General features: G+C 35.4%; 2 long non-coding RNA genes and 1 pseudogene across 2 annotated transcripts; 2 read left to right on the top strand and 1 right to left on the bottom strand.

Annotated features, from left to right (window-relative positions):
* The first annotated feature begins 332 nt into the window (after window positions 1-332).
* Window positions 333-14,659, top strand: LOC109063133 (annotated as a pseudogene).
* LOC109063137 lies at window positions 4,062-9,043 on the bottom strand. Its single transcript, XR_006158139.1, has 3 exons — window positions 9,015-9,043; window positions 8,709-8,822; window positions 4,062-4,187 (listed from the first exon to the last, which is right to left on the bottom strand). It is a non-coding gene; the product is annotated as an uncharacterized LOC109063137 (long non-coding RNA).
* Window positions 5,202-10,549, top strand: LOC109063136. Its single transcript, XR_002013181.2, has 7 exons — window positions 5,202-5,308; window positions 7,250-7,298; window positions 8,413-8,435; window positions 8,686-9,181; window positions 9,439-9,547; window positions 9,746-9,861; window positions 10,440-10,549. It is a non-coding gene; the product is annotated as an uncharacterized LOC109063136 (long non-coding RNA).
* Window positions 14,660-14,767: the final 108 nt, after the last annotated feature.

The raw sequence follows: 14,767 nt of genomic DNA, 5'->3' as shown, positions 1-14,767 counted from the left end.
ACAACATTTAAATACATAATGTATATGTAGCAAATGCTAACAGTGGCGTAAAATGTTAGATATGTTTGAAATTATATTACTAAATGGCAAACAATGTGGTATTTGGTGTGTCTATAGGATGTTGAAGAATTACTCTCAATGAGACAATATGTTGACCATGTAGATAACTTTTCATAGGATTAAATCATTCACTGGAGCCATTTACAACACATTCCATCTTTAATACCTCAATGTTTTTACATTGACAATTTGTGCTGATGAAGTATTTAAATAAGCTGTTACTAAACTCTCTCTCATCAGACAGGAAATTCTTCACACTCCCTAATGCTGAGCTGTGGACGGGGTGGAGATGAAGATGTGAATATATACCAGGCTCATCTGATTAGAAACACTGAGATAACTTCATTTGCTTCATCAAGTCTCTCAGACAACACAGTCTTCAGACACATTCAGGAACAAGAACTACAACCATGTAAGTAATGAGCTCAAATATTGTTTTATGCTCTTGTGATCTGATTTTAGACAATATCATTTCTAGAAATTGGTAAATTTGAATGATTTTGATCAGGTGATGCCCATGAACTAAACTTTTCTCTGTGCATTTATCTGTATGTCAAATAATAAGGGCAATAAATATATTCTGGAAGGAATAACAAAAGACAAGGAACCCTTGTGTTTTTGTTGATAAAATTAAATTAAGGGTTAAAGAAGTTAAGGAGAAACAATGAAATCTTGTAAGGAGCTGAGCCAAAGACCTTAACAAACCCCAACAACCTGCTTTCAAATAGTTCATTATGTGAGTTTTGTTTATGATCATTGAGCGATGAGAAACTAATTATGTTTTCTTGTGAAAGGTCATTTAAAGCTGTTAGACTGGAATCTAAGAGGTGGACAGAGACATGCAGTGAGGTGGATGGCTCATCCGTTTCAGAGGATGTCACCACTAGAGTCACAAATCTTTCTTCGTGGACACATGTGGAGCCTGTAGTAAATGGTATGAGGTCTTTGGAATGTAATGCATGATGTGAGATGATGATGTGTTTAAACAAAACTCCTTGCAATTAATTGTCATACTGTGTAATATAAGTGACTAAAGTTTCTAAAAAATTGACAGCCTTACTCTCACCATTAACCATTTTATTTTCTGTTTCTCAGCCTTGCCATTGCAGGTCTGTTCTGTTGACCTCATCAAATCCAGGATGGGACAGAATCGACAAGAGCATCACACAGATCGTTATCTTAGCGATCACCTCATCATCCGCAGAGGACAGTGTTTTGAGATGTGGATTGAGCTGTCCCGACCCTTTGATCCAAACTGTGACCAACTTCACCTGGAGCTGAGACTATGTCAGTTAAGGCCTTTTTTCATTAGATGCCATCTTGCCACCAAGCCAGATGTGTTCTGACAACCCCAAGAAACTGGCTAATAATGTATCACATGTAGAGATAAAAGATAAAACAAGTGCAAAATCTGTAGTTATTCTATGTTCATCTTCAATACAAATCAGACTTTTCCACCCCACCGTAAAAAAATACAATAAAAATCACAATATATTCTAAATGCATATCTTTACCATTATTTCCTCTTCTTGTGTGGGTTTCATAGGTAATATCCCATCAGCATGGAGCGAGACGCTCGTGGTTGTTCCATTAGTGAAGCAATTCAAGAAAGACTGCTGGGAAGCCAGGATCATTGAGCAGATGCAAAACCGAATCAAACTGTGTGTTTACTCTCAGTCAACTGCTTCTATTGGACAGTACAAACTTACTATCGTAACCAGCTACCCAAGAGGAAAGGCCACTTCAACTGAAAGTGATATTTACATACTGTTCAACCCCTGGTGTACATGTATGTGCACATGATATTGGATCCTCTTTTCATTTTATAAACCACATGTGAAGCCTGAAACGGAACAATAATGAAAAAAAAAATATTTAAAAATGTTTTGTCTCTTTATTAGATGATGGCGTGTACTTGAGTGATGAGGCAGAGAGAGTTGAGTATGTGCTGAATGACATGGGAAGAATCTACTATGGAACTAAGCAGCAGATTGGCTGCAGAACATGGAACTTTGGTCAAGTAAGATCCAAACTTGCATTCAGATTCATATAAAAGCGCATGTATTTTTTAAGTGTTGTTCTGTGATATCTTATTCTTAGTTTGATGAAGGAGTTTTGGCTGCATGTTTCTATGTGTTGGAGAAGAGTGGTGGCCCTTGCACTGGATGGGGAGATCCTGTTAATGTGGTCAGAGTGATATCTGCATTTGTGAGTTTTCCGGCCTTTTTTAATAAACAAGCTTTAGATGTTTGGGATTAGAACAAGACTAATAGCAGACAGCAAAATAACATTTTGACGTGTCACCTTTGTTACAGATTAATGCCAGTGGCAACAGTGGTGTGATGGTGGGTAGCTGGTCAAGTACCTCCAGTGATGGAACTTCTCCTTGTGCTTGGTGCGGCAGCAGTGCCATCCTGAAACAGTACCACAAAAGTGGAGGAAAACCTGTCCAGTATGGACAGTGCTGGGTCTATGCTGGAGTCACCACCACAAGTAGGATATTAAAACATATTGGACTGAGAAAAAAGTGAACTGTGCAAGAAGAATTATTGTTGTGTTTAGATACATGTTTTGAATTAATTCTTTCTTCTCATATTCTCTCTGTCCTCAGTTTTGAGATGTTTGGGCATTCCCACTCGTCCAGTCTCAAACTTCAATTCTGCTCATGACACTGATGTTTCATTGACAACTGATGTTTATTTAGATGAGAAATTTGAGCCGATTGAGCATCTGAACCGTTATCCAGTCTGGTAAGATCATATGGCATCATGATTGCACGTATTTCTTTATCTCTTTAACTTTCTTGGTTGATTCTCCTCTTAATGCAGGAACTACCACGTGTGGAATGAGGCCTGGATGACTCGGCCAGACCTGCCATCTGGTTTCGGAGGTTGGCAGGTGGTTGATTCCACTCCTCAACTGACCAGCCAGGACAATCTTCGCCGCTGCCCTATTTCTGTTGCTGCGATCTGCAGTGGACAGGTTCAGCATGACGCGGCCTTGCTTTTTGCCGGAGTATGTTAATGCCTTACATCTACCATTCCGTCACACATGGTTTGATGTTACATGTTTCAGGAAATACATCATATTCTGTCTAAATTACAACATAATTATAGTTAATTCATACTGAAGATGAAATATTTAATTCTACACCCTTAAATTGATTATAACTCTGGATCCTGCTTCAAATGTAGTAACAGAATTAGAATGTAAATGGACAGACGCATAACTTGCATTTGTGTACTTAAGGTTTGGCTCTTTATGTTGTAGGTGAACAGCGATAAAGTCTATTGGCTGCGTAAAGCGAATGAAAACTTCGCTGTAATTCAGGTTGAGAAGAACGCAGTAGGTCACTGCATCAGCACCAAGGCTGTTGGCTCGGATCAATGCGTAGACATAACACACCTCTACAAACACCCAGCAGGTGAAAACCTACACATGTACATCACAGAAACACATCACTGCAGTGTGAGCTGTACATGTAGAGAACAGCAGTATGTATAGGTCCATAATGATATACACTCCAGCCACTAAAGCCAAATAGTTTTTGTTTCTGTATTAGGTTTGACTGATTAGCATGCAGAATTAGCGCCTGCTGGTAGATATTATAACCACACCATTCTATGGAGGAAAAGCATCTTTCTCTGTTGATGGCCATTCAAAAGTACAGTAGCAGTGAATTCTGATAAAATATAAAATGCAATGTTGTTATATAAAATCAAGCATTTGGTATTATGATTAGTTGGTTTTCTGATGGGCTAGTTCTGTCACAGTGGCAGATGTGATTTCAGCCATTTTTGGAAGTAGGGATGTTTTATGCATGGTATCCAAAAACAACACATTTAATATTCATGAGTTTAATTATTTATGATGTTATCCCATTCATCAGGTTCAGATGGGGCACAAATTGCTGTAGAAACAGCCTGTCGCAATGGATTTAAACAGTCCATATACCCGCTGTCCAACACTGAGGATGTGATCATTGAAGTCAATATGAAGGGTGACGGACCATGTGTCGGTCAGGATGTCATGCTTTCCATCATCATGAAGAACAAGTGCAGGTCTCCTCGTAGCCTCACTCTGTACAGCCAGGTGGCAGCCATGTACTACACCGGAGCCCAAAAAGCCTTGGTGAAAAAGGACAAGACACTCATTGAGCTCAAGTCATATGAGGGTGAGACATGGTGGAAGCTTGAAATCATCATTTTAAGAAGACTCCACAGTTAAATCTAAAATAGATATATTTAGTACACTGAGTGTACTGTATATTGAATGCATTAGTTGGTTAAGTTGTTCCTAGCAATCCACCAGTCCTGGCACAGTATTTCATGCTGTTTTGGCTTAAAATACAAATTCCAGGAAATTCTTTAAAGCCAACATCAATGTTTATCTTGACAAAATTACATTTTCTAGTTTTTTATGCCTTTGGTACAAACCATAGTCAAACCAGTCCTACTAAATTCTTACTTTAGCATTACATTCTTATTACAGACTTAATATACAGCATATCAACTGTGAAGACAAAATAATGACGAGGATGATTGTTCATTTTAAAGGTAGATTTGTTATAAAAGCATTGTTTATCTCTGTAGTCCAGATTCTGGAGTGGATCTTGCGGTATGAGGACTACGAGGAACACCTGGTGGATCAAGCAGCGCTGATGCTCACTCTCTCTGGACGGGTTTTGGAGACTACGCAGATACTGACCACCCAGTTCATCTTCAGATTGCGCACACCGGATCTTATTATCATTGTAAGGTTTCTTTATTATGAACTCTTCATATACGCATCTGCCAGTGTTTGCATTCAAGTTAGATTTCACAAAACTGATTTCTTATATGAAGCATTAGAATTTGCAGACTAATGTCTGATTGTCTTTCTTTTTCAGCCTCTTTGTGGCGGTGTAGTGGGCAAAGAGATGACATTCAAAATCAAATTAGAGAACACTTTTCTGTGTGTTGTGGAGTGTTTTTTTTTGGTTTTTGGGGGTGTGGTTTTGGTGTGTGTGAGAAATTTTATATGTGTGTGAGACAATAGTGTTACATTCATTTACACCACCTGAAATAAATTACAATTGAGTGATGAGTAAAATTAATACAAATGGAATATGTAAATTCTAATTTTGTCTCTCTGTCACTTCAGTGATATTCCAAGTCTGGCCGCAGTGAACCTGACAGAAACCTTTGTTCCTAAATATCATGGGCCACATAAACTTCTGGCATCTCTCGACTGTCCTCAGCTCACTCAGGTGCATGGATTCACCAACATTGATATTCATGAAAAGATTTAAACTTGATACTTGAAACTTGATATTTGCTAGAGTAACTCTGCAACCATTATGCTTATGGTTATCTCATACAGTAAAAGTATTTTGAAGGACCTACAGTTTATTTGTGGATTACAATAAAAATAACCAAATATATTAAATATTGAATGAATCTTGTCTTAGATGTCACATTTTATCACATGCCAGATTATTAAGCTGTATTATTCAAAGCTTTGTGTTTAATAAATATTTGTGTCAACTTCTTAATTTATAATCATTGTAGTTAATGTCAGTTATTATGATATGTAATTATAAGCATCATTATCTTCCCTCCAATAATGGCAAGTGTTTTAATAATGACTGAAAAATCAGTACTTCTATAATACTTGACTATAATATGGTGTTCTTACATAGATATTAAATACTAAACTACATTATACAGCAACCTGTCTACCTGATGGGGGGCGGGGTATCTACCTGTATTTCACATTCAATAGTTAGGCTACATAGACTTTACTTGAAGACTCAAAACCAAATAAACATTGTAGTGTACAGATAACATTGTCTAAATGGCAATGGTTTTGTGACGTGCTGGACACTTCTTGTGTACAGTAGGTTGGCTGTCAATAGCTTTATAGATTCACTTCTCAGTCGTACATATTCAGCATTGGGTTTTCACAATAAATAAAAAATAATTAAGATCGCAGCTTCAGATGCAGTGAATCTGAAAATGCTGTGTAATTACAGCTTGATTGGTTATAAGGGGTGTATTTGTGAGAGTCCGCGAGTGACAGGTTCAGTGATTATAAAGGGAGTATTATAGTATTGTCAAGTATACTTACTTTTAATAAAATAATTCAGAAACAGTTCCCAGCATGTTTTGGATGTAAAGAGTATGAGATACAGTTGCACCACACAAAACACATATAAAAGGGGACATCGGATGCCCATTTTCCACAAGTTGGTATGATTCTTTAGGGTCTTCATGAAATGTCTGTAACATACTTTAAAATTCCTCAGTGGTCATGTAAAACAACCCCTCTTTTACCTTGTCAAAAACAGCTCTGTTAAAAGCAACTCGTTTCGTTGCATGTCTCTTTAAATGATAATGAGCTACTGCTCGCCCCACCCCTCCCTTCCATGGGGCATGTGGACACAGACATGTAAATATATATGTATATGACTCAGAGGTGGTCTTATTCAAATAGTTGGCTCTCTACATAGGAACCCGCTGCAAATTGAAACAACTCACTGGATTACACAGTTTCAGATTCACACAGTGCAAAACAAACTGGCTGTGTTTTCTTTTCAGCTTTTCTGAGCAGGCAGACATGCCAGAAATCTAACTAAATGCACAAAAGCTAAAAAAAGTGAAAATTTAATCCAATGTTCCCTATAAACTGCAAGGTATAGTCCTAATTACAATACTGAGGTTAAAAATATTTTACCAATAATCTGTGGCCATATAAACTACATAATGTGTTTGACCACCATAATAAAGCTTGTTAGTATATATTTTTAAAGATATCTTTATGGGCTTTTTATGCCTTTATTTGGACAGGACACTATAGAGTTGACAGGAAAGCATTGGCTGGAGAGAGGGGGGTGGGATTGGCAAAGGACCACGAGACGGGATTCGAACTCGGGTCACCACAAGCTCAGTTGCACTGTATATCGGCGCATTAACCATGAAGATATTGCTGTGGTTATTGAAAAATATTGAAACACAAATATGTCAAAATGAATGTCTTTAGTGAGTATTCACATAACCATGTTTGTCCATGTCTTAATAAGATGAAAACAGGATGCCTGTCAGTATATTAGATCCTTCAATTATGTCTTAAAGCAATAGCAGCCTAATATACCTGCTGCTGTCTGTGTCATTAATGTTAATCAAACAATATGCAATATATCTTTCCACAGACCCCCAGCAGTACTTTCACAGACTTGTATGGGGTCTCAACTAACTGATGTATGTACCAGTTTTGCTCTCGTCATTCAATAATGTGGATTCTAAAAATAATTATAAAAAATCACCAGAAACACAAACCTGCAAATGTTTGTGAAATGAGGCTCAGTATTAGCCATTTGTTTCATTACCTTAAATAAACATGCCCTGCTCCTCATTACAGAAATCCTTACTGACAGCTCAGCTCTTATAAGCTGAGAATTTAATGAGATGTTCATGCCTTGTTAATGAGGTGGTTCAGAAGTCAAATGCAATGATTATTCTATGCTGTTGTCATTACCTCTAATTACTCCTCCTTGTGACCAACTGTAAAGTCATGCTGTAAAGACTGCCATATTTAAATAAGGTGTTAAATTAATACCTTGTTAGATTCATCCTAAACACTAAACTCTATCTGTCATGATACATGAGATTCTTCAAACTCTTGAGCTCTGAGCTGTGGATGGGGTGGAGATGAGGTGGAGATGAGGATTGAGGTATTTTGATGAATTAGGGATGAAGAAATGTATATATTTTTTTTATTTATTTATTTATTTATTTTTTTATTGTTTTATTTTTTATTTTAATTTCTTAATTTTAATCTGAAATGCAGATGATTTTAGAAACTTTTGTGCAATTTTCACATGCAGTTTTAAAACTCTTAGTACTAATCTCAGCATAGATTATCAAAAATTCACCTATTTCAATTCAAGTGTCTTCAACTGTATTACTGCAAAACAAATTACTGTAAGAGACCCTAAAGGGTGAAACATCAGCATGAACTCAGTCGTATAGTACAGTATCTTGCATTGCTGTTTAAGTAACTGATTGTTAAAAGTAGGCTACTAAACAGAAAAAAGATCAAAGTGTTGTTATTCAGTGATTAAACCAAATGTTCTCATTACATGTTTTAAATCAATGATTATGTGGACTGAAAATATATGGAACTGTAATGAAAGCATGAGATCTGATATTGAAAGATTGACTAGCAGTGTTACAAGTGTGATCAGTTTGAAAATGTACATCTTTGATGTGAAAACTGCACCAAAATTAATGATAATAATAATGAAAAAAAAAAAAAGAAAAAAAAAAATTGTTTAGTAGAAAATTTATATAAAATTCTCTCTTTTTCTCTCAGGAATCCACATGTAGAAGTTTATGGTAAGAACAATACATCTCAATATTACATATTAACAAGGTCTGATTGCCATTATTTTACACTGACAAAGCTGATATAGTGTTATTGTAGTATTGTAAAATAAGTTTGTACTGTTATAAACAACTAAATATTTTAACTGTATCCACCAACCAACAGTGCTTCAGGCTGTTCTGACTTGTGATGTTTTTATGTTTCACAATGGTTGCACTCTATTTCACTCTGTCTTTTTAAATACATTTTAATGCATTCTAGTTCCAAACAGAGACCAACTTCACCTGGAGCTGAGACTTGGTCAGTCATGGCTTTACTGTCCTTGATGTTGTGATCTTGTTCTCCAGCACGATCCTGTTTACAGCCTGTGATGGCTACGGCCACACATCACCTCAGTTCTAAACATTTGATTATTGTTTTATTATTTCAACTCCTTAGTTTGTTGCACTGATTATTATTTACAGTCATCTAAACTATGATATCTAAATAAGGAACACAATACAGTTTTTTGATTTGGTTTATTTTGCTTTACCTTTATATATCGATTTACAGGGAGTGCACTAATCACATGTTTCTTTGTGTTGAGTTACCTGGACCTGTTGGGGGCGGTCCCTTCCTGGTTGGGCAAAAGGAGTTGCTAAGGGCTGAGGAGACCTATATCCGGGAGCCAGCTCATTGGGCCATACCATGTTTCACCATGTGCCAGGGGGGATTTGTCAAGCTGTTATATAAGCTTTCTTCTGTGTCTTTGTGGCAGGTCAGTTTTGTTCAGTTAACCTTGCGTTATGAGTTGATGTATTTGAGCCTATATTAAGATAGCTTTTGTTGACCTCTTTTTAAGGTCTAGTTATTAATTTTGGTCCTTATGTAATTTCTCAATAGTTTGGGTAATAAAACCCCACTTTTTGAAAAACCACTTCCTGTGTCCTCTTGCCTCACTGCGTTGGTCCCTGACACAGCCATCTCTGATTATCTGATGAAAAATGTACATGCTTTTGTATGTGTGTTTTGCAGGAAATGTCTTACCAGTACACAAGGATAGTTTTGTGATTGTACCTCTGGTGTCAGAATTCAGGAACGAAGCATGGGAGGCAAAAAACGTTGAACAGGCAAAAACCACAAGGTACAAACTCAATGTAGTAACAAACTGCCCAGCGGGAAAGGCCACTTCAGCAGACACTCCTGAAAATGACATTTACATGCTGTTCAACCCTTGGTGCAAATGTAGCTTATTATCTGAAGAGAGTGAAAATAAGAGGACACTCTGGGTGTCTATCACTGAATAATAAAAATAAAATTTCTCTCTTTCTGCTCTCATCAGACTCTGTGTACATGAATGATGAGGCAGAGAGAATTGAGTATGTACTGAATGATATGGGCAAACTCTACAATGGAACTGAGCAACAGATTGGTACCAGAACCTGGAATTTTGGAAAGGTAAAATTTCAAACACAGAAGTGTGTTTAAATGTATCCAATAGCTGTTTTAATGTTTAAGTAAAATTTATGTTTCCTGATATCGGTCGGTTATATTTTTTAAGAATTCTCATCGTTATTCTGGGAATGTTTATCATGTGTTTGATTCCCAGAGAATGCATGAACTGCTAAAACGTATAGTCTAAAATGTAAGCTGCTTTGAATAAATGTGTCTGCCACATGTGTAAATGTTAATCAGTCATTTAACAGTGGATCAATACAAGACACGACTTGTCAGCTGATTACTGATGTAATGTTGAAACATGGTTGCAAAAAGGTTCTCAGACTTTAGAGGTAAAGGGAAAATTGTCCAAAACCATCATGTGAACCAATTCTCACCATTCTGAGAACCAAAAATATATTTCTAGATCATTCTGGGAATCAAAACTTGTTAATTAGGATTTCTTTTCAATTTTTTTGTATGTTCTTGTTTCAATCTTTCCAACTTCTTTCTTTTTTTTGTGATCAATTTTTTATTTTTATTTTTATATTAACAAAACAATATCCTAATCTTTCCAACTCCTGATCTGTGATTCTTAGTTTGATTAAGGAGTCTTGACTGCGTGTTTCTTTGTGTTGGAGAAGAGTGGCAGCCCTTGCTCAGGATGTTGAGATCCTATTAATGTAGTCAGTGTGATATCTGCCATGGTGAGACTTTATTCTCTTTTTACCTGCATCCAGATTTTCCCATGCTCTGCTGTTGTGTAAGAATGTCTGACAAAGTCTGAAAATCAGTCATTGTGATTATGTGAAGCAGATGACATAATATTGTCAATGTTTCAGGTTAATTCCAACGATGATCAAGGAGTGCTGATGGGTAACTGGAAAAAGACCTGTGAGGGGGGAATATCTCCTACGGTTTGGAGCGGCAGCAGTGGCATCCTGAAACAGTACTACAGCAGTGGAGGAATAACTGTCAAATATGGGCAGTGCTGGGTCTTTGCTGGAGTCACCAACACATGTAAGATGAGCATTATTAAAAGTTAATTTTCCCCACTTAACATTTAAATTAGTGATTATGCATATTAAATCAGTAATTAATCATGATTATGATTACAGCTGCTGCGAATAGAGAAAAGCCACAGAAGTAGCCTAAGCTGCTTTATGTAAATGTGTGAGATTTCCGGTTCTTTAGCCGCTGTAGGGAAATAACGAGAAGAATAACAAAAGTAAAACTGTTTGCACTGCAAACCAATGTGTTCATAATAATTAAGATAATAAGTTAAAATAATATGGTAAGACCATAGACTGTATAAAAACATGGACGTAGTGTCTGTGACGTCACTGGTAGTTTTCTGAAGAGCGATTTTGAAGCTCATAGTGGGCGGAGCATGTCACCGTGTCACTCATGGGTAATTGAAAATGGCCAAAAAGGCGGGAGCTGGTTGCTGAAGCCACGCCCACCTAGCTCGATGGCAGTGTCAGCAGTGGCAATCCACCTGTCATGTTTATCTAGACGAGAATTTTGAAGAGATTAAACGCCTTACCCGTGATTCAATCTGGCAAGAGTCTTGACAGTGTTATCACTCAGATTCTATTTTAGCTTATTAAGAATTAGTTTTATATTTTCTGTCATTTTCATTTTGAAATTTCAGTAATTTTGTTGTGCTTTCGTCATTTTTATTAGTTTTTATCATTTTTCTTTTAATTTTAGTTATTACATAAACAACGTGGATGTAAGAAAAGTTGCCAACTAGTTGAAACAAAATATATAGGCTAGGCTATATTTTTATTTTGTATATAAAATAGAATTGCCTATTCATCATGGTAAAAATACATGTTATTTTTATTTAGTATAGGCCTATTAAGCATACTTAATGTGAACATCTGTTCATCAAACTTTCTGCTTACTTCATCTAGATGTATATTACTTTAACTTTAATTCTACTTAATTAGTTTTTCTAAATGTATATTACATTAAGTTTTTATTTAATTATTTTTCTATATTCTCTTGTGTATATAAGGATGTATGTAAGTACCTAGAGCAGGTGTCTCCAACCTTATTTCATTTGAGAGCCACTTTTTAAAAATGGAAGTAACAGAGAGCTACCCATGTACTTAAATCTCTTAAATAATGTACCAATCCAAACTGTTATACACAGTATTGTTAAAATGTGCTGGAAATGTTCAAAACACACACTGAATTAATTTCACCAAGTTTTATGTAGAAAACCAACAAATAAAATTAGCAGCACTTTGCATGGTTTGTTTGCATAAACACTGAAATAAAAACTTAAAAAATGATGGCCAGATTTAAACCAACAAAAACATGTTATCTGCTGACATGATGTTTATTTTATGTCAATTCATTTTTACTTTATTTCAAGTAACATTGATTCATGTAACATTAGCGTTAATTGTCCTTTTTCTATAATATGGAAGTTCAGGACACTTCAGGAATCATTTGTGATAAATAATCACAGGTTAAAATTTTACTGACATTGTCACTTGAAGAATATATATATATATATAATATTTGAAATTTGATTTTATTATTTTATCTTCTCACAGTGTCAAATTTATTCATATAGCACAATTAAAAAATAAATGTGCTGTACATCAAAACATCTAAAACAATAGTGACATTTTTGGTCAGGTTCGGAGGAGGAGCGCACTGCTGTGGAAACAGCCTGTAGATACGGCTCCAAGCGATCCACCAGCTCTCCTGACAGTGACAGCGATGTGATGCTTGATATTGCTTTGGAGGATGAAGGACCATGTGTTGGTCAGGATGCTGTTCTGTCCATCGTTCTGAAGAACAACAGCAGCTCACCTCGCAGTGTCCTTCTCTACAGCCGGGTGTCAGCCATGTACTACTCTGTAGTCAATAGGACCTTCCTTCCTGAAGAAAGAGCAGACGAGCCCTGAGCTCAAGCCTCATGAGGGTGAAAGATGATAGAATGGATAGAGATCTGAATACAAAGCTTAACTACAACTTCTCACCAGCAGGACAACACATTAACAATACAATTGTTAACTAAAGCTATTAAAAATCTTTTTTGGTCATTTAAATAAAGCTTGAAATAAAATACATTTTGGATAGAAAAACTTATTTCAGTTTAATTTAAATTTTAATTTAAGTAATAATAACTGAAAGTAAACCAGAAAAAATTAAAGCTATACAGAAATAATTTGAAAATAAAAACTAATAATAAAAAATAAATAAATAAAATAAAAAACTAACAACAACAAAATGACCAAAATAAAATAAAATAAAAAACTGAAAATATAAAATTAAAAGCTCATTTAAAATATTAGTAAATACTATAATAGTATATAAATTTTAACAAATCTACACTAATATAGTGTTGTATACTAAACAAATTTATTTCTTTTTAAATCCATTTAATTCAACAACTGGATTTGCACTCAAATATACTGAAAATGTTTATATATATATGTATATATATATATATATATATATATATATATATATATATATATATATATATATATATATAGTTGTTGTTAATAGAACATAAATATTCTATTAATAACTTAAACTTTACATACATAAATAAAAATTAGAAATGTTTGTGACTAAAAGACATAAATTGAAGTACTAAAAATTAAAACTGAAATAAAATGGTAGAAATGTAAAAAAATAAATAAATAGTAGAAAATTACTAAAACTTAATCAAATAAAAAATATATAGGTATATAATAAAAATAAATGCTAATGTAAACTATTAGTAAATATTATAATAGTTTAAATAATACAAAAATAATACTGGTATGGTGTTGTATACTTGCAAAGGCTAAAACTATTTTATTCTTTTTTAATTTCATTTAATTTGGTAACTCAGTAATAAATAAAAAACAAATCCATAAAAATGAATAGAATCTAGATGATAACTAGATGGTACTAGACTGTACATTTCCAATTTATTTTTGTAGAATGAATCTTTTGGCTCTATTGTGCAGTCTCTGGAGTGGACGCTGCAGTATGAGGACTATAAGGACCATCTGGTGGGTCATGCAGCGCTGATGCTCACTCTCTCTGACGGGTCACTGAGACTAGACAAACTCTGGCCAAACAGTTCAGCTTCAGGCTGCGCACACCAGACCTCGTCATCACTGTGAGTTCAGATGACTCGCTGTATATTGAGATTACACATGATATTATCCATCGTGGCTGTATTGCATTAATGTGACTTGTGTTGTGTGTTGTTTTCTCTCTTAGCCTGTATGTAACGCTGTGCTGGGCAGAGAGCTGAAAGTCAAAATCAAGTTCCAGAACCCACTGCCCTGTGTGCTGAAGAACGTCATATTCTGGATTGAAGGATTGGGAATGAAGCATGTCAAAGTCATTCACTATGGGTAAGACATCCATTTGCAATGACTGAGTGAAACTGTGTTTTGTAATACTAATACATATAACTTTTACATTTTTGTTTTTGAAATAACTTTTGTTTTCATACTTTCTTTCAGTGGTATTGCAAAGCAAGCCTCAGTGTGTCTTTAATGAGACACTTGTTCCCAAACGGTCCGGCCCACAGAAGCTTCTAGCAACACTTGACTGTCCTCAGCTCACTCAGGTGCATGGAGTCGCAAACATCCTGGTCAAAGATCAGTGAATAATCTTCACTTCATCTAATCAGTGCAAACATCCACATTCTTAAAACACTGACAACTGCACTGTGGCTTCAGTATTTTATTATGAAGGCTAAATGTGTTTGACCTAATCTATGCAATACAAACACAATGCTTTTTGAAGTACATATCCTATTTAGCCTCTGCTTGTAGATCTATGCCCATAAATGGAAAAACAAAAGGTTTCTTTTTTCTTTTTTTTTGTTAAATGTCATCATTGGTGGCTCTCAGTTCACTAGTTAACCAAAACCACAGCATCTAGCTGGTTATAAGAC

The sequence above is a fragment of the Cyprinus carpio genome, chromosome B23 (genome assembly GCF_018340385.1).
Source record: "Cyprinus carpio isolate SPL01 chromosome B23, ASM1834038v1, whole genome shotgun sequence".
Taxonomy (NCBI): Eukaryota; Metazoa; Chordata; class Actinopteri; order Cypriniformes; family Cyprinidae; genus Cyprinus; species Cyprinus carpio.
Note: the sequence above shows the minus strand (reverse complement) of the source record. Positions and strands in the feature narration are given on the sequence as shown.